Source organism: Pantherophis guttatus, chromosome 2 (assembly GCF_059756535.1).
Source record: "Pantherophis guttatus breed Tessera chromosome 2, ASM5975653v1, whole genome shotgun sequence".
Taxonomy (NCBI): domain Eukaryota; kingdom Metazoa; phylum Chordata; class Lepidosauria; order Squamata; family Colubridae; genus Pantherophis; species Pantherophis guttatus.
This window is the reverse complement of record NC_142064.1, coordinates 92373450-92379354: the sequence shown is the minus strand read 5'-3', so window position 1 is coordinate 92379354 and position 5905 is coordinate 92373450. Positions and strand designations below refer to the sequence as shown.

Sequence of the window (5905 nt, the reverse complement as noted above, 5' to 3'; positions counted from 1 at the left end):
TCAGTTCCTTTGTGTCTGGAAGGTGGAGGAAGCACTAACACATTGGTGCGAACCTCTAATTCTAGAGTCCCCTTTTGGTAGCTTTTGAAATCCCATCTGAATGCAGTTCCTGAAAATTGACAGCATGGTTTCTCGCTCTTTTCAGGTAGGAAATAGATAAAACCTAATAGCGACAACCTAAAATAGGCATATTACATTTTTCAGAACCCAAAATCATGTATCCAACCCTCCAAAGTCTAGCTTTGCCCATAGAGCTGATAAGTCCCCCAACCACCCTATTTGCAGTCCTCAGTCTCTCCAAATTATAAAATAGAGCATATGATTGCCAAAGGCTACATTCTCTGTGACAGTGGATATTCTGAAGGAAGTAATGGCTATCAAATGAGATGTTTATATTCTACTTGGTGAAAATCATGGATCCAAAAATGGGGTTATAGTGGATCCTGCAAACAGATACTCTCATATATGTTCTGATTAAAATTGATACATACGTAAAGACTCATAGGCAATGTGAAAGTTTTCCTCATGATCCCCATATGTTAAACCTGGCCCAGCTTCTAAAGAAAATAGAAATTTCAAAGCGTGTTTTTCAAATTCATTTTAATTTAAACATTTATGTACTCCCAGTGATTACATAAGTCATTTATTATAGGCAGGAAGAAAGTAGCCATTCATGAATCCTAAATATCTTTGATTTAGTGAAGTTGGCAAAAAGAAAAGAGAAAGAGAAGCGAGCACAATATCAGCATGTCTTATTTTCCACAAAGCAGATTATAACAGGAACAATGAATAATTAAATTCCAACTCAAGCTCAGGTTTGCATCATTTCTCTGGAGATCCTGAATTATCTTTTAATACTGTTTGCAGTGTTGGGGATAAAATGGGGTGTGGTTATATAAAACAAAGAGCTGAAGACCTACACAAGTTGAATTAACCCTTAATTTCCATGCCATTTTCATGCTCTGATTCAACCATATCTCCATATCATGTAAATATTATCTTCATGAATTATTACTTCCTAATCATTCTTAATAGGATGCTTCTCCTTCTCCTTGGTTGAATATCTGTTGGTGGGCCGCCACCACTTCCCTCATCTACTGGAACTTCTGCATCTGGTTTCGTTGGGTAATAATAGAATGGAACAAAATAATATGGCTGTGTTTCAACTGAGCCAATTGAGTTGGGATATAAGTATTTTATCCAGTTCAGATATGCATTTGCATAATTTTCATATTTGTCTTGTGGAACTTGATAACCCTGTGAAAATAGAAAAAAAAATCACTGTATCATTTCCTTCCCATATAAATGACAGATTAAAATACCTATCTGAATAGAAAGATTCTGAAGATGTCACTTTAGAAACCTAAAGATTGTTTGGACCATTGATATCACATTTTCCATCAGGACTTTCAAATTTCTGAATTGCCTGATCATGCCAAAGTTATGTTTATTTTCTTTATACAATATATCTGCTACTGCCAGATAAAGTTTAGCAGACCAGGGCAAGTCTTTATAATAGCAATAGCACTTAGACTTAGATATTGTTCACAGTGCTTTACAGCCCTCTCTAAGCAGTTTACAGAGTCAGCATATTGCCCTCAACAATCTGGCTCCTCATTTTACCATCCTCGGAAGAGATGGAAGGCTGAGTCAAACTTGAGCCTGGTGAGATTCGATCTGCCAAATTGTAGGCAGCCAGCAGTCAGCAGAAGTAGTCTGCAGTACTGCATTCTAACTACTGTGGCACCACTTCTCTTATCAGATTTCTCATGCGCTGTATTACTGATTTGATTTTAAAATTGATAGAAATTCACCAGATTGGTAAAGAATGGTCATTCTTGTCTAAGTTTTCAAAGATGATACTATTTTTCTGCTTAATAATTTAAGACCCTGTCATATTTACAGCTAGGGCAGGTTTTTGAAGAGGAAAGCCTTTTTAAAAATGCTTTTTGGAATCACCATATGATGGTGCAACTTTATGTGATCATAAGCCTGTTCCAAGGAGCACCTGGAAACCTTTATTTACCCAAGAGCCTATCATTGCAATAAGCATGCCAGTTTTTTTCAATGTTAAGGAAAAAAAGGACATCTTAGTCACTCTGAAAGGCAATCCCTTTCCATCCATAGACTGGGGATAGATGGATGGTTCCATCTGAGACCCATTGAAACGAAACATCCATGTTCATTACCTATCAAGATTTTGAATGAAGTTTCAATTCCTGCTTGCCACGGTTGCTGGCATTGATCAGCTCATCCAGCATTCCTTCTAAGCTATCAAAAGTCATTCATATATTTAGCAAAATTAATACATTGGTTAAAAAAAAAAACCTTGATGTAGGTTGGAATACAAACATCAAGATGATTTTCTCTTTGTATCTACATATCTCAGCCACACTTGATGCAATGTCTTGTGAACCAGTATTTTTACAGCAAACATTCAAACGTTTAGATCAAAGCAAGTAAATTAGCTTGTGAAAATGGGACAGGTATTATACTCACATGGAAATGAGAAACACCCACAGTGAAAAATAAAGGTAGCAGTAATGGTACAATGACTCTCATCTCCTAAACGTATGTCTTGACAGGGATTTAAAAAAGAGAGAGAAGGAAAATGAGGTCAATGACAAAATGGAAGTGCCAATTGCACTCCTTGATAGAAAAAATTCCGTAGCCACATAAAAGGATAAGATACAAATTAGCTGGCACCTGCAGTTCATGGAACATTGTGACTTGGCCTCAAGGGCTGAACAGGATGCCGAGCCGCATTCTGTAAAATGAAAAGGAGTAATACTCTATTTACCAGCAATATGACAAATACCTAGGGGAAAAAAACCAAGGCTCCTTCAGGTGGCATACATGGCTGAACAGCTGTTTCAGTCTGAGAAAGATGGAGAATTTTTGTTCACTACAACAAGGATCTACATGTCTTCTATTATTTGTCAATCAGAAATAGAGTGGGGTAATTGCCCCCATTAGGAGAGATGCAATAGAGATGAAGGAACAAATGCCATCTCAGTTTCTGATTGAAAATGGATCTTATCACTTGCAATCAGGATGTAGCTGCCTTTGCTTCTTTTCAAATATATCTTCCTCTTTTCATTCTTAAACACTTTCTCTTATCTTTTTTCTTCAAGGTTTCACATAAAAGCTTCAAAACAAAAAAAAAAGCACCTACCTCTGAAACTTTGTGATTTCCAAGAATGTTTCTGGGCTCATATATACCCAATAGATTAAAAAGAAGAAGAAGATGTGGGTTGCTGCAACAGATCATGCCAAACCAACCTTACTTCATTCTTTGACAAAGTGATTAAATTAGTAGACTAGTGAAATGCTGTGAACATAGTATACTTAGATTGCAGTATGGTATTCAACGAAGTAGACCACAACCTACTTCTTGGTAAACTAGAAAAATGTGCAATAGACAGTATCACCACTAGATGGATTTGTAACCAGCTGACAAACCATACTCCTTAATACTACTCATAGTAGTAGTCCTTAATACTGCTCATACTATATCTACATGGAAGGAAGGAAGCAGTGGGGTACCACAAAGTTCTGCCTTAGGCCCAGTACTCTTCAATATCTTCATAAATGACTTAGATGAGGGTATAGAAGGGGAATTCATCAAATTTGCAGATGACTCTGAACTGGTAGGAATAACCAACACTCCAGTAGACAAGCATAGGATCCAGAAAGATCTTGACAGACTTGAACTATGGACTTTATTCAACAAAATGAAATTTAATATGGAGAAAAGCAAGGTTTTACACTTAGGCAGGAAAAACTAAAGGCACAAGTACAGATTAGGTGAAACCTGGCTCAAAAACAGTAACTGTGAGAGGGACCTTGGAGTCTAGTGGACAATCACTTAAATATGAGCCAGCAGTGTGTGGAAGCAGCCAAAAAAGCTAATACAATCTTTGGTTGTATAAACAGAGGCATAGAATTGAAATCACAGGAAGTATTAGTTCCGCTTTTTAAAACCTTAGTAAGACCACATCAGGAATAGTTCATTCAGTTTTGGTCACCACATTAAAAAAAAAAGATGTTGAGGTATTGGAAAAAGTGCAGAGAAGAGCAACTAAGATGATTAAGGGCCTGGAGACTAAAACATATGAAGAATGTTTGCAGGAACTGGATATGGCTAGTCTAGACAAAAGAAGGACTAGGGGTAACATGATAGCAGTGTTCCAGTATTTGAGGGGCTGCCACAACAAAGAGAGGGTCAACTTATTTCCCAAAGCACCAGAAGGCAGGACAAGAAACAATGGATGGAAAGTAATCAAGGAGATAAGCAACCTGAAATTAAGGAGAAACTTTCTAACAGAACAATTAACCAGTGGAACAGCTTGCCTTCAGAATTTGTGAGCGCTTTATTTCTGGAGGTTTTTAAGAGGAGACAGGACAGCCACTTGTCTGAAATGGTATTGGGTCTCCTGTTTAAGCAGGGAGTTAGATTACAGGACCTCCAAGGTCTCTTCCAGCTCTATTCTGAATTATTGAGTAACCCATTATTTTGCTCAAAAATGTATCCACCTACTCAGAAATAAGACAAAAGTAAGCCAAGGAGGGAAGAAACCTTTTGGTACCTGGATGAGGTCTTGTGATTGATTATAGAACCCTAGTTTTCATTTTGTGACAGCTCTCCTAACACATTCCTCAACCCCCAAAGTGTATAGTCATATCCAGAAAGATTATCTATCTGTGCCCCAGTTGCTAATGTGAACAGCAGAGCAGCTGGGTTAGTACCTAGAACAGTTCCTGGTCATGTAAGTCACATACAAATTGAATTATTGCAGTGTGTTCTAGATGAGTTTGTTACTGAGTTTGGCTTGGCAGCTATAGCTAATACAAAGTATGAGAGGAGCTTGGTTGCCATAGGTGCAGCTCACTGTAAACCTGATATTTATCTGTCCAGAAAGTCCTGTGTTGTCCCAAGTTGCTACTGAGATAAATTCAATAATATTTGGATGTCTGGCAAAGTGTTTCCCACCACCATATACCCTCCTATCCATTAAAAATCATGGGAATACCTTCCTGGTAGTTTAACATCTGCCAGAATTTTATTTTATTTATTATTCAATTTCTACACTACACACCCCGCCTAAGCGATTCACAATTTTATCTTGTGGTGAGTCAAAAGATGTGAGCAATTCAGTTGTGGGAATCCTTCCCTGTTCCATTATGATTGGTGTTTTGATACTCATTTATGACATGTGTCTAAGATTCTGATTATTTAGAAATGCTGTGTGAATCAATCCAAGTCATATTGTTATCCTATCTTAATAGAGGTTTAAGAAAGTTTTGGTTTTAAACACATTTTAGACCTTCCCATTGTAACCTTGTACACATTCTTAATGTGTTTGAATCTCCAGATAACAATCCCAATTTCGGATAACTTTGGTGTTTTTCTTTTTAAAGCAGTAGAATAGGAGATATAAAGTTTATAATTCAATCAATCTGTTTATTCCTCAAAGCCCAAGATTCCAATTTCCCTTTAGAAGAAAAATAGTGAAAGTTATCTTGATTTTGTACAATGTTAGATTCAACAAGCAGAAATAGAAAGCCAGTTTGTTAAAAAAAAAAAAAAAGGACATACCTTTCCAATTATAGGTTGATCCCACTTTCTATAGCACTCCTAGAAAATCTGAATGACAGCTGTGGTTTCACTGCCCCATTCCCATCTTCATCATCTGTCTCATGTTCTATATTATCTGTTAGTCCAGAATTGTATAAACCACTGCAGAAAGAAAAGAACTGCCTTCAAGACAATGTTGCTTCATTTTTATAAGCCTAAATTTGCATGTCTGATTCACACAGAGGCCTGTTCAGTTAAGGTCATGGAGCTGTGATCCACCAGGTAAGCCATAAATCTTGAGGGTCCAGGAACTACAGGTTTAATTCT

At 37.1% G+C, this 5905-nt stretch overlaps 1 long non-coding RNA gene across 1 annotated transcript; it reads right to left on the bottom strand.

The window, feature by feature from the left end:
• Positions 1–453: 453 nt before the first annotated feature.
• On the bottom strand, positions 454–5905 carry LOC117662022 (uncharacterized). Its single transcript, XR_004590244.2, has 3 exons — positions 5600–5905; positions 2500–2577; positions 454–1257 (listed from the first exon to the last, which is right to left on the bottom strand). It is a non-coding gene; the product is annotated as an uncharacterized LOC117662022 (long non-coding RNA).